Source organism: Achroia grisella, unplaced genomic scaffold (genome assembly GCF_030625045.1).
Source record: "Achroia grisella isolate CSIRO2021 unplaced genomic scaffold, CSIRO_AGI_Agris_v1 utg1080, whole genome shotgun sequence".
Lineage (NCBI taxonomy): Eukaryota > Metazoa > Arthropoda > Insecta > Lepidoptera > Pyralidae > Achroia > Achroia grisella.
The window spans coordinates 1-15,258 of NW_026712570.1; the positions used below are offsets into that span (position 1 = coordinate 1).

General features: G+C 41.4%; 2 pseudogenes; one reads left to right on the forward strand and one right to left on the reverse strand.

Moving 5' to 3' along the window:
- Nucleotides 1-2,057: 2,057 nt before the first annotated feature.
- LOC131842338 (uncharacterized) lies at nt 2,058-13,248 on the reverse strand (annotated as a pseudogene).
- A 792-nt stretch (nt 13,249-14,040) lies between these two features.
- Nucleotides 14,041-15,241, forward strand: LOC131842347 (pachytene checkpoint protein 2 homolog; annotated as a pseudogene).
- Nucleotides 15,242-15,258: the final 17 nt, after the last annotated feature.

The following is a 15,258-nucleotide window of genomic DNA, read 5'->3' on the forward strand; positions in this document are numbered from 1 at the left end:
CCCCCTAACAAGACTGTTAATATTATCAACAAAATAGCATAAGCCTATTTGTCGTTACTAGTTCATGACCTTGACCTATAATACCTTCCTATCTCTGGGTCAAACCAACAGTTGATACGTAGTATAAGCATTCGACCGAAATTCAAAAGAAGCCGCCTAGCCTGCCCGTTACGACGCGGCGGCTTCTTTGATTTTTTCGTCGTCCAGGTGTGCAGGAATAAGTATAGCTTAGCACATAATTTTTTTTGTTATTTGTTACTTCTGTACTTTATGTTACTGCAAGATTTGCCGCACTTCTTCAAAAACCTTCGTATTTGTGTTGAAGTGATATTAGATATTTACTGTCTACTTTATATATACTATATTTTTTATTATTAAAAAAAAAAAAAATGGAACGTCAGCAATTACCTTCCATAAGTAACCATGTGTGTTGTACAAATAAATAACATATGCCTTAACATTTTTTTTTTGCTAAGCTTTGCTGGACCTTGCTGGACCGATTTGACGGAACGTTTATTAGCAGGTAACTGGTGTAATAAGGAGATAAGGAGTAACTTAGGCAACTTTTATTTTAGATAAAAAAAAAAAAAACATTCTTGCTCGATATTGCTGTCATCTAGGAATTCATCTATCTTATTAGGTGTTTTTACATGACATTTATTTAATACAGAATTTGAATCCCCTCTATCAGTAATTTTGAGTAAATTCTGGCAGTTTATTATAAAATCTTATGCTTCTTCCTTTCAGAAATAAATAAAGTAACGGATTAACGGCTGGCTGAACACTAGCGGACGATCATAAAAGGAAAAAAAAAAAAAAAAAAAAAAAAAAAAAAAAAAAAAAAAAAAAAAAAAAAAAAAAAAAAAAAAAAAAAAAAAAGTTATCTTTCTTACTTTCAATCTACCGTTTATTCGGAAAGCACCACAGGAGATCGAACAAGAAAGTTGCGTGTAGCTGTTATAAATAATGTAACTACGTTTTTTTTTTTTTTTGTTTATGGGTTTATACAAGTGTTTCGTGGTCTACGCAATGAAATACCTTTGATAGGTCATCTACCATGAATGAACTACATTAACAGACATGCCCCAGATATATTCCATATTTTTAGTCAATAGAATCCGTTTAGTTGTCGTTGACTACAAACTCTTGCGTCTATAATATAACTCGAGTAGGAAATTGTCAGAGATAAAACTAACATTTAATTTGTAATACGTTTATTTCACTATACCATGATCAAATACATAATACATATTCAATGGCATGCGTGTTTAACACACGAACGGTACGCAGGCAGTGCTGTTAGTGGGCGTTTGGCTGCCACCGGGCGGCGGGCGGCCGATATCATATAACACGCACCGCAGTGTGGCGAGTGTGACCAGTGTGACCAGTGCGGCGAGTGTGACCAGTGTGACCAGTGCGGCGAGTGCGCGCCGCGGCTGCAACCTCCGCCTCAGTAGTGCAACTCTAAATCACCTACGTTTGTAACTAACGCATTCAAATATATGTTACATTTCTACATGCCGCGCCGTGACGTAAACAATATGTACAGTACACTGTTACAACTATAAAACATATATTTATATTACAGCCACCTCTCGGTTAGATCATATATAACATTTGAACTAGCACTTTATTGAATACGATCGACGAATGCTCAGTGAGCAACTGTTGTAGCCACAAAACGTTATGAAGCATATATTAAATTATCTATGAATTAAGTATATACTACATTATCTACGGAGAATATATTAGTTTAGTAATATTACAATTAAACAAATCACTATTACATGTACACTGAATCAAGAATGTTCTCTATTACTACACGTACCACATCGTGACAACTATGTCGAGTACAAAAATAAAAACTTGAAGTCCCCGCCAGTATTATTACAATCTATACAATACAATATATAATAAAACTCACACACACACACACACACACACCGAGCTCGCTAGCGATCGACGCATGTGTGTGCTCGTAAGTTAACTATATAATATAACATTTTTAAGCACATTGTACTCTATGTCGGGACTATTTCTAAATATTGTACAATTGGTATAACTTCTTATAATTAATATTATTATAAAACAATTTTTTTTTTGGTTAATTCGTGATAATAAATACATATTCAACAGCAAACGAAAACACAACGCAGCGTAGAGCGGCCGGCGGCGCCCCCTCCGGCTCCACGGACATCGCACTTAAGACTTCTTCCTGCAACAAGTAACGAGACCAATGTGACAAACTTATTATAAATTTTAAGTAACCAGATAATTTTTATTGGGGTTAGAATGATCCACGGCAGCGACGAGTCGAAGTGACCAATTTAATATAGAAGGATACTTCCGAGGGTGGGTTGAGAAGTAGGGGCTTCGCAAACATTTTGTTTTTCTGTTTTGTTTTTTTACAACACAAGCTTTAAAAAAAAAAAAAAAAACTTATTAGTTTGTTCAGTGCTCAGTAGATGGCGTCGTGGACAGTTAAATGACGTAATCAAGTTAGCGTCGATTCTATGATCTACATATGTATGACAACGCCATCTAGTGAGTAGTAGGCAACTTGTTAACTTTAATCTATACATGTAAATAAAATTGAAGTGCCCGTTTGTAATATTGAAAAAAAAACTGTTTTATACTACATGCATATGAATATAAATACGGTACATACACCAAAATAACATTTATTACAATTTTTGTCTGATTGTCTGTCCGTTTGTTTCGGCTAATTTCTAAAATGGTTGGACCGGTCTCTGCAGGTAGCCGATGTAATAGGGAGTAACTTGGGTCACTTTTGCGGACATCATTAGATGTGATGTGACCTCATTAGATGTGGGTATAGGTAGGATAGGGAAGCGAGGCGGGCGGCACTCACTGGTCGTGGTTGTCGGCGTCGGAGTCGTCCAGCTCGGGCTTGGTGCGGCGCTTCTCGTAGACGAGGATGATGGCGCAGAGCACGAACACCTCGGCGCAGATGCCGAGGAAGGGCCAGAGCGCGGCGTACATGTCCTTGACGCGCAGCGTGGTGGAGGCTGCGGCGCGGCGCCGGCGGGCGGCCTGCACTCGTAGCGCCCGCGTCCCCGCGCCGCGCCTCGGCCAGCAGCAGCGCGCCGCCCGGCACGCCCGCCTCGCTGTCCTCGAGGCGCACGCGCGCGTCCTCGGCCACGGGCGCGGGCTCGGCGCCGGAGCCGTTGGCGTAGTGCCAGGAGACGCGCGGGTAGGGCTTGCCGACGACGCGGCACTGGATGCGGATCTTCTGGCCCTCGACCACGTTGGAGTCGGCCGGCAGCCGCACGACGGGCCGGCCGCGCACGTCCCAGCGCCGCGCGCCGCACGAGTAGTTCCCGTAGTCGTCCTCGTGCGCGTGCTCGATGCGGAACACGGCGCCGCCCTCCGCCAGCCGGTAGCGCGCCGACGGACTGTTCAGCTCCGCCACGGCGCTCACGTCCGTGCCGTTCTTAGTCCTGGAACGAACCGACCGCACCGCTCATATGTGCCATTCAGATTAAAAAAAAAAAAGACAAGCAATACATTTTTATTTTCTTAATCGACGGCCTCGATGTGCTCTATGAGATTTAGTGAGCCCCGCCCTCGAGGATCGATGACATCGAGAGAGGAATGGTATAATATACTTGACGTCACATATCAACATCTAACATATTTAGTACTATAGGTATCTTAAATTGGGGTACAATATTTCATACACGACTCCTTAGCGATGCCAGCGGGCGCGTAAGCTTTAAGAGACTATGGAGTACTATCACGACACTGATGCAGTAGTTACAGAGCCAACCGCGCCGGACATGTCTACACATGCAACCAAGATACGAGATGGCGCCACTGTACAATGATGAATACTTGAAATAACCAACTAACACAAGTCAACATACTAAAACATTATGACTTAGTACTAATGTAATATTTAAAACGAACAACATATTTTCCATGAATCTCAAAGAAACAAATTTATGTTTCCTTGTTAATTAAATATATGTCACGTAATTATGTTTTACAATATTAGTTGGTAATATTATACTAGCGTGTTTGTACATTGATATAAATGTGCAAATACGCTTGTAACACTTAACACCAGTCATTAGGTAATTAAACAATACCAACGAGATATATAATCGAGGAAACGCTATCAATGAGAGAAAAACCGAGCGGCATGATGCGAGGCGGGTGTGGGTACATTCCATGTGCAGGGCTGGTCGATCCCACCGACAGAATTGTTAACTTTAAATTAAACGGAATTGATTTCTCATCGAAATGTTGACGATATTACAATTTCCATCACAAACGGTGCATATAAAATGTTACAGACATGTCAATTAATATACCAAGCTATGTATAATGCGTATCTGTAAAGCGAATCTTTGATAATGTCACATAGAGGAAAACGATGAATCATCAATATATTGGAGACTACTTGGATTTGATCCCGATGGCACTCGGCCGATAGCGGCGGCGCCTCGTGTCAACTGGTGTGTGTGCCGTACACGCGAACGTATCTGGTATCTGCTAATGATATACAAATAAATATAGTTCCACTGGAGACAAAGGCATTGATATCTAATGGGACTAGGACCCCATTGCCGGCAATGTACCACACGTCAGCTCGACCTCCAGTCGAAGAGTGATTTCACAACGATGGGCTAACTGACCTGATGATGATATGATGAGAATGAGAATGAGCTCATCATATCATCCCACACTAGTACCCGTCAATCTATACAGTTTTTTTTTTCAATTAGACATATCGTCACTTATTCCTAAGCTAAACCGAGCTTGTGTTACGAGTACTAGACAACTGATACAAAAACATAGATAATTTTTTTTTTTGTAAATGCATAGACAACACAACAAACAACAACAACACCAGGTACGACCCGCGATCTTCGGAAGTAAATGGGCGTGCTAAACCGCTATACCACCGAGGCCATCGTAATCGCAGGCGAGTGCACCATTCTAGTGTCGTCCATTAAAACAGTGTAGAACAAATAGGTCGCCTACCACTTGTATTCGGCTGGTGGTGCGCCGGTCGCGGAGCAGTTGAGTTGCAGGAGTCCCTTCACGTCGTACTCGAGCACCTCGTCGTCGGCGGCGGGCGGCGGGGCGGCGGGGGCGGGGCGGCGTCGTCCGCGGCGGCGGCCTCGCCTGCACACACACCACCCGCACATGTACAGCCGGCCAGGGACCGGGCCACTGCCTACATAACGTGCCGTCGGCCCTGGCGGACTGTCTCATACACGCCTACCACAATATATGTAACACACAACAAACTATACGCCCATAAATCCATACATAATAAATATGCAAATACTCATTACACTATTTGCTTTTACAATAGACTGGTGGTCACTATATTCCCCAAATTTGAAATAAAAAAAAAAAATCCATATTGTAAACATGTACAACATTTATTCAGTTCTCATCTCGAAATCGTTCCGAACTGACTGTAGATTTGACATATCCTAATAATCTGTAATAGACCTACATGAATAAAGATATTTTTAATTTGAATTTGCAATATCAATAACATATGTCTAACAATTTCTATTTTATTAATATATAATAACATGATCCAAAGCGTTTAAGGTTTGATCGGTTCAGGTAAAGGACGGTTACATCTTCAGCCGCTGTAAATGAACACTTAGTTGCACAAGCAGCGTTAGCGCGCCGGCGGCGGCAGCGGTGGCGGCGGGTGGCGGTGATGATCATCAGATCCTTGTACATGTGGACGTCATACATGCACGATGCTGTTTATTTATTTATTTATTTATTAGAGTTGTATTGTGTTGTTACAGTGTCACAGTTTAGACACAGCTGGCTACACTTCGATAACGCTCCACTGTATCATGTGCGACAGCCACATCACCGCGCTGGATACCAAGTGGAGTGTCGGCAGTATGCGACACAAGGCCCATACATGTGTAATGTACTATGGCACAGTAATTGTCCGACACCGGACACTAAACATGTCACACGAAGGTGCCAAAATCGAAACAGAGGCGACATTTCACAGGACTACTTTAATTACAAATAATTAAGTATATTAAAATGTTTTTATTGTGGTTTTTAGGTATTTGTTATTATCGGTATACCCTATTCGCGTTGGAACTGTATAGTATAATGATATACTTTTTTTATTAAGTTTCAAATAACAAAACGGATTATAGCCATAAGGCTGTTGGCAGATAGGAAGAGAGAAACTAAATGAAAAGAGAAAATCTTATGAAATCCAGTGGACAAGTGTCCACTCTCTCTCTCAATCTCTTCTCTTCTCACAATCTCTTAATCATAACAATTATGTACAGCATTTATTTGAATACGAGCTGCGTTTCTTGTCAGTTCGTCTCATCTCGACATCATTCCGAGCTGACGGAGAGCACAAGAGTCTGTAATAAACCTACATGAATAAAGTTTTTTTGAATTTGAATTGAAATTTGAGTCGTGCCCGTCGGGGCACACCGTCGCTATGTGTGTGTGTGTGTGTGTTCGCGCAGCTCCACTCAACTCACACGTATTTGTTTATTGTGGAGTGTTGTTACCTTGTAGGGCTCACTGCTGAGCTCTGTCGTGCAAACTTTGGAAGCAACACCTAATACGGATGCGTCCGAGCGATCCCGCATACAATATCAAACGGAGATCGAAATTACGACTGCCTGCGCCGAGGTTGGAACCTCCAGCGGTACCCTCAAACTAAAGTCGCATCTGTCGGATCGGTGGTAGTCCTCAGCCGCTCCATAATTCCTTCCGCGGGAGTGTCGCCTGCACTCGGCCCCTATGGTTCGGTAAAAATCTAAAGGCCGGCCGCACAACAACATTAGAATAGTTCGAGAAAAAACCTGATATCAAAAACATCGGGTCATATAACATAGTAACATTCAAGTGGTGTCGAGTGCGTCATTACATCACTCGGCGGTGATAAATGACGCAATAGATAGCGTGCAGTGAAAATAAAAAAACAATAAACTGTCAGTAGGCATTAAACTGTAAGGTGGATTTATATATGTGTGATGTGTCGTGACGGGTCATCAGGCCCCGTTCCCACTCCCCTCCGCTCTACTCAACCGGCATCGTTTCTGATGATGATGAGACACACCAGAAGTCATCACAACACATTGCGCTTTACTAGTATGGAAGTTACCATACTAAATGTAAATGTACTTACCCGATACCGTTGTGTCGCGTGATGTCACGAGTTCACGACACATCAGACAAATATAAATCCACTTTAACTGTTATACTTAGTCTCTAGCACTCAGGCTTAGGTTTAGGTACTGACCTACGCACACAACAATGTCCTAAGAGAGAATATATATACATACGGCATGTGTGGGTGAGGGTGCCACAGTGTGAGATAATTATGTCGCTAACTTGTTCATTGCAAATTGGAACACAGTGATAATAGTTATAGGAATGACCTTATCAGATTGTGATTATAATATAACGTTATCACTCACTGCTGATATACTCAATAACAAATGAAGCAATATTGGAATATATCTATATCTGCATTGGTATGCCAAAGTGGAAAGAAAAAGGTGAATCTAAACATGGCTGCGAGCCACGCGGTCCACTGCGAGCCATGGGGATGGGGACCACATTACAAGTATCTACATCAATATAATTTTGTAACTTTTTACATTAAATCTATCATCATACGAACGAAATACTAGTGTGTTCCATCTCAGGGTTTCTTAGTATATGATACGATTATTCAGGACACACCCGACTGTTTATAAAATACCTACAAAATGGTAATAATAATAATATACATACTTATATATAAAACATAGTTACAATACATATAATCTAACAGCTGGACGGCCATATAGGTGGCCCAGTGTGTCCAGTATACATATACAACCCATGCTAAATACGATAATGGTACTAACTAATTGACGTCTTCAAAACAACAAAATAATCTCAAGCAAATCTACCCACTAAATACAATAATATACAAAATATTGACTGGCTCAGTAACTACCGCAACATGACGTCACAAGTCGCAACGACCTCTACGCGATGAGATAACGCCACTCACTGTACATGTACAATTATATATACATATCACAAACTAACAACACAGTTCAACTTTCCTCTCTATGGTCGTACGTTTATTATTTCGTTCGCCGCTTACTACTCATCTACGGGAAACTACACAAATTTACCACTCTTTATTTGTTCTAACTACTCTACTGTGGACTCTTGATACTGCGACTCTTTGCTAGCAATGTACCATGTCAACCTGGACCTCCACGCGGTTCCCACTGGAAACCATCGTGATACATTCCTGGTGAATTTGTCACGATAGGCTAACTGTCCTGCCCTCGAGTTCATTGTATCCTCCATTGGTAACGCCCCGCCAACGTAAACCGTTGGAGCGGGCGGGTGCGCCATTTCATTATCATCCACAAAATAAACTAATAACATTATGAGCATCTACTGTAAGTTTCTTTACTTTAAATAACTAAATCTAAGCTCTACGTTCTACCACTGCTCTACTGCAAGCTAGGGCACTTTTATGATATCATTGGTGTGACGTCACGCACTACAAATAGAAGTGAGTATGCGTCACCACCGACTCCTCGAACACTTCGATACCTTCGTGCTTTAATATTATAATACGATATATAAAAAACTTAAATTAGCGCCAACAGGTACATATAGTATACCAGCAGCAGCATGTGCGAGGTAACTACCCAGTTAATAGCGCGTTACACAGACATAAATATGGAGCGTAGCATAGTTATTTGAGCCATTAATAGCGGTTGTAACAATTAGCTATGCTATTACAATCATTTAAAACAAACTGTATTGACGAGAGCTCTCGGTCGCTCTCTCTACTGTACTTATGTTACATTAGAGTAAGACCGCAGCCTACCAGACGTCACTTATTTTATAATGAACGATATGTGAGGACTCAAAAGTTCAAGTGGTGCGCTGCGTCAGCATTACTTTCATATCGCATCAATAACTTATTACCAAAACTAGTGGACGTTCGGCTACCAAACTCACTCCTTTCTTATTAATTTCCAAAATACCAATAAATTTTACATTTTACTATGTAAACATTATTTGTATAAATTTAATGTCCTGTGTAATAAAACCGTACATCAAATTGGTCCTTCGAGCCGGATCCGAACCACCTATCCGCTATGATCGTATCCCGCTACGCGTTTTGTTTGTAACAAAAATTTCCAAATGATGATTGAGTCGGGTCTATAATACGTCACATCAATATATGACGTATTAAATCAATATAATTAATAAAAATTCATACAAATTTCATTAATAACAAACTAAACGACGTTTGGTAGGCCTGCGATCTAAGTCGACACGTATTTTACGGAAATATTGAAAAGTTAGACATATAAAAACTCCTTTTCCACAATAATAGAGCCAGGTGCGGACAGAAAACAACTGATTAGCTCATATTTACGATCAAGATTAGTATAAAAACAGCGGTTAGGTGTCATATCGCATCGGCCGACGGCGACGCGGCCGCCAGCGGTGAGGACGACGTCGCCACGGTACCGGCGGGGAAGACGAGCGGCGAGCGCTTCGGCGATGGCCGACGACGACGATACCAAATACGACATTGCACTACAACAATACTGACGATAAAACAAAACGCCGCTGCCCCGGTCGATTAAACCGTACAAAGCCAGTCGCATACTACTCAGATCACAACAAGCGGACGGATCGCAAGCGGCAGAAGCGGCTCGCCTACGCCGGCGGGTGCGGGCGCGCCGTCTCTCCGCACTCATAGTGTCCGAACGACCGTCTCGACCGTCGGCCGATGCGATAGAGGCTCGCGGGCGCTGAGAGGGGCGCGAGAGGTCGAGGAGAGCGCGGCGGTGCGACGACGTACGGAGCGGCATGCGAGCGTGCGGGCGGCCGGTACCGGTACCGGCGACGGCGACGGCGACGCGCACGCGCTGCGCGCCGGCGCGGCGGCTGCAGGTGTAGAGGCCGGCGTGCGCGGGCCGCGCGGCCGACGCGTGCAGCCGCGCCAGCAGGCCGCCGGCGGCGGGCCGCTCGCCCGCGGGCCGCAGGTCGCGCGGCACGGCGCCGCCGTCGCGCCGCCACTCGACGCGCTGCTCCACGCGCAGCGCGCACTCCACCGTCAGCGGCTCGCCGGCCGCCACCGACACCAGCCTCTCTTCCGCGGCGTCTGCGCAGGGTCACTCAACAACAACCGCCGTGCCTCGTCTCGCCTGCCGCCGGCCGAGCCGGGGCCGCGCGAGCGAATCTCGCCGCGGACGCGTCGTTCGCTACTATTATGAGAATGAGGCCACGAATAAATGTTAACAATCCATTTCAAAACTTGACTTTTTACTTTTTCAGTGTAGAGACGCAATGAGACCTAGAAGACGCAATTTTATCGAAAGAAAAGACACCGCCGCCCAGGTATCCAGATAAATACGATAAATTCAATCGACCTAGGACTATATGGGAACAGCACATAGTACATTCAACAAACATTTAAACACGATTTTAATAAACTCTGTGGACCCTGTGAATTAAGTGGTACTGGAGAGTAATAATTAATATGCAAATTCATTTAACAACAAACACAGATATTGATCGTATACGTTGGGAAGAAAGAGTTATGTTGACCCCACATTGCCCTAATTTCATAATTGAAGACTCCCCACTATTGCCCTAATTTCATGACTGAAGACTCGCCACTATTGAAATCAGTGCAACCGGCTGCCGCTCGTGTCTACGCTCCAGTTTAAAATCGTCAATATTGAGAACTCGGAGATGAGATACGTCAAATGAAGTAAACCAAACTATAAAAATCGAGTTTACCACTTATACATTGACATTTCTGCGGACTGCATCGCCCTTCTAAACGGCCCAGAAAACAGATTACGAACCAAAAACAGGGGTAATAGAGGACTATACAAAGATATAATTTAACTAAATAAATAACAGCTGCAAATTGATAACAATTTTTAAGCGTCAGAACGTAACTAAACTTGGTAGATACCAATGTATAGTTACTGAATTATCACTAATTGCTAAGATAATAATTTATCATGAGAGACAATTGTTTAATGATAATCTATTTTATATTCTCCATATACGTGTGTAACATCGCATTACATAACAACACAAGATTGTATTTCAGTCCGAGTATAATTACATTTCTAAATACATATACATTCCCCTCCAGTGAGACACAATGAACCTGCCAACTATTTACCAGTCCGGTTTATTTGCATTCCTCTTCCTAATTCTTAACAATGGTTTTGCAAAAGTCATCCTAACATTGTGTATTATATATGTGAAGGAAAGAAACGAAAATTAATTTAAATTATACTGTGGTTCAGTTGGTACCAAGTGCTAGGATTTATTATCATCATTCTAAATGTTATATTTTATATTAAGGAAACGTGTGGTAGTACTTACTATACGCATTGCAGATAAACAAAACGCAAGATAAAATAATGTAGATACTTATCAGCACATTTTGTATGTTAAGATAAGTATGCGGAAAATATTTATGTATTAACTGGCTTCATTGATTATTAAGCAGGCCAAAGGACATACCTACTATATAGCTCCCAGACATGTACAGTCAAACATGTTCAGGAAGGCAGTCCTATTGCTAAACATTGACATTGTAGCAATAATTTGAAAATTTAATAAGCAGACTCAAGGTTAGACATTATTTACCAATAATTATTGCTAACACTATGTCAATAGTGTACCTTCGCTATTGGGAATTCCTGTTTCCAAAAATAATAAAAAATTCTTGTATGTCATGTTTTATCCATAACAATATTAATGCACTACACTGTCCGTGCTTGGTGTGAGTGAGGGTTTGTTAAATTAGTACACATGATATTTCAATATTTAGGTATAAATTTCTGTGGATGATGAATGCTGTTATCACAGAATAGGGCTGGAGGGCGGGGGGAGGGGGTGGTTACACCATTTCCACTATCAGACGGTTCCTTACTATACACTTCCTAATATTTATAATGTAATACAACACACTATTCAGAGGCAAAATGTTTACGCAAACATAGCGGCCCTGTCTGTGAGTGAGGGACCATTGAAAAGACTCATACCTTGTTATAAGCCGTTACACATAGGAATAAATCAGATTACTTGGCAGACAACATGCAGACTGATGGCTTAACTCCACTAAGTTAAAATTACTAGTCTTTTATATAATGACAAAAGGAGACAGGCAAGATGAAATTGAAAGTCAATTTCAGACATAAAAGTGTTCACATTTTGAGACCACAACTGATCTATGAACCTTGACATGCTGCACTCACTCTGCTGCCACTATTCTCATGCGCAGATAACTTATCATAATTGAGTAACAATATAGAATCTTGCAGGACACCATTGTCAATATCTATACTAAATAGCCACCTGATTCTTCTCTCTGATTCTGATCCATCTGCTAACAAATATCATGTCACTGTGATATCAAAAGAGCACCAGATTATTTAACTAAGCATTGTGTGTTCAAATAGTTGCACACATTGAGTAGTAATATAGTAAATGTGCCATAAACTTACTCTTACTGATGACTCCAACAAAGTGTAGCACCATTATGGCAAAACAAATATATATTCTTAATAATAATACTTTATTTAATACTTATTACTAATATACTTTGAAATGATGATCTCATTTTGAAGTATACAATATGAAGATGCTTAAACATATGCAGGCCTTCTCCAACTAGATATTTCATTTATCTAATGATTTTAATGTGTGCAAACAAATAGTACTTCTAACTGCAGCACGCCGTCATCTCCAGACCTGGCCGAACTAGTACGACACATACATTGTGGCTATAAATGTACAAACTTTTTAAAATAAATTGTTGATATAATTTTTATACCACGCTCGTTCATAGTAACGAGAGTTACCTTTACATGATTTACTTGAATCCTAGAAATACAAAAATAACTCGAATACCCAAGGTCTCAAAAATGGTAGACATTATTTTTATTGTTATTGATTAAAATTGTGATGTAGTATATCGCTTCTCTATTGTTATATAGAATATCAAGAGAAATAACAGGGTCAATAGTTAATATATCTAATTCTGTTAAGAGTTCGAACTTATCTTTTTCACTTACTTTGTGCGTTTGACGGAGCTCCATTGGTTAAAAATAGAAGTGCCAGAGGCAGACAAAACTCTAAACGCATGATGTTTCTTTTCACACAACACTTATAACTACAAGAACGTAATATAATGTTCGCAAAAACCAAGTAGGCAATGAAATTTATTTAGTTAAAATAAAACACGTAGGACTATAAGAGCTAATTCACTAATGGCACTAATTATATTAACATGGCGGACAAAGATGACAAAGAAACAGAGACAAAAGAGTTTTCAAGGTGAAATCGGGTTAAGTCAGTAAGACTGTCAGTCAGTGGATTAAGCTGACTGAAGATATCTCAATATCAGAAAATATTGTCTAAATTATTATATATCTTTATTCATTACTTAAAAACGAAGTAGTTGCAATATTACAGTATGTTAGTAATAATTAGAAGTAGTATTTAGCTATTTATGTTACCATCGTTAGAGGTACAATGAAAAGTTATCGCTTTTATTTTTATTTTTATTCTTTGTCTAAATATCGCCATATTTTAGAGACTCAAATATAAAATCTGGGATTTAGGTTTATATAATGTAGAATGAACCTTTATAATATCTAATGCGGAACGAATCAAGCTGCCAAAGTCTCAATTTGATATCGCTGAAATAAAAAAAGTGGCAGTGTTTATGCTACATTAGTTTATTATCTGTATGTCAACAGTTTAATTTGAAATACTTAATACTTTGTAGTAAAGTATTTCTTTAAATTTTTTTTTATAATTTGCTAATTAAATTTCGCCATTTCTTCATAAAAAATATAATTAGTGTTCTTCAATTTATCGACTTTGGACTTACTTCAAGGTATTGTCATTGTTCTTGAATTCTATTATTACTTGAATGTAATCATTTCGCTAACTCCAAAATCATTATCTGTTTCTAATATTTACAAGTTTTTAATTGCATTGAAATAGTTTATGCTATGGATTATCCACTTCATGTAGAAGTGGTGCAGAAAAGAAAGAGTAGTGCAAATAAAGATTATATCAAGGAAATGGTACATTCTTATCTTAGTAATTTTGCTTGTTTGAATCCTGGTACAACAATCGCTGAAAGCGATTTAAAAGACAATAATGAACTACAGGAGCATATACAATCGATTACATTGTGCGACATACATCACAAATCTGAAGTGCAAATGACAAACACCGAACTCGTATATCACATATACAAGTTGGATTCGTTCGGGGTAGAAACGGACACACTGACCGATAGCGGGTCCGGCGAAGAGCTACCGGCAGCGGACGTGTGGACTCTACCGTCCGAGGAGTTCCACGGGCTGTGGGAGAGTCTCATTTACGATTCCAGCCTCAAAGAAGATACGTTACGGTTCGCAGAGACCGCTTTCGAGTTCGCGGATCGCGGCGTCAATTCGACCATAGTCGGTTGCAATCGCGTAATACTACTGCACGGCCCTCCCGGGACCGGGAAGACGAGCCTCTGCCGAGCTCTCGCCCAGAAATTGTCGATACGACTCGGCGACAAGTTCCCATTACAGAGCGCGTTCTGCTGGAAAATCAACGCGCATGTGTTGGTGGATGAAATAATATTTTTTCTCCACTCTCTAATTCTGGTAACATTGATTCTGTTAATTTTATTTGTTTATCGTCTGTTGTGAGAGCAAATATTTTTGGCAAGATCGTGGCGCGGCTGAGCGACAAGCAGAGACTAGCGCGATTAATTGGAGGACCGCAGGCTGCTGGCGGCGATTAGATTGCTCGTGGACGATGGGCAGTGGAGTCGCTGGCCTAAAAACTTGCGCGGCGCGCCGCTTTTCTCGTCGCCGGCCTCGAGCCGTCCGACTCGATCCGCGCCGTCAACGCGATCCTCGCGCAGCTCGACCGCCTGCGCCGGCACCCGAACGCGCTCGTGCTGACCACCTCCAACGTGACTTTTCCTGGCGCCATCGACGCCTCTTTGAGATCTACGTGGACCGCGCGGACGTGATGATCTTCCATTTTAAAGTGCTGGTGGTTGAGTGGTTTTAGATTTAAGATAAATCGCGCGCGCGCCGCGTACGAGATCCTGCGCGGCTGCTGCGAGGAGCTGATGGCGCGCGGCGCGGTGGCGCCCCGCGAGCGGCTGTTTCCATTTTAATACTACGGGCGCTGCGC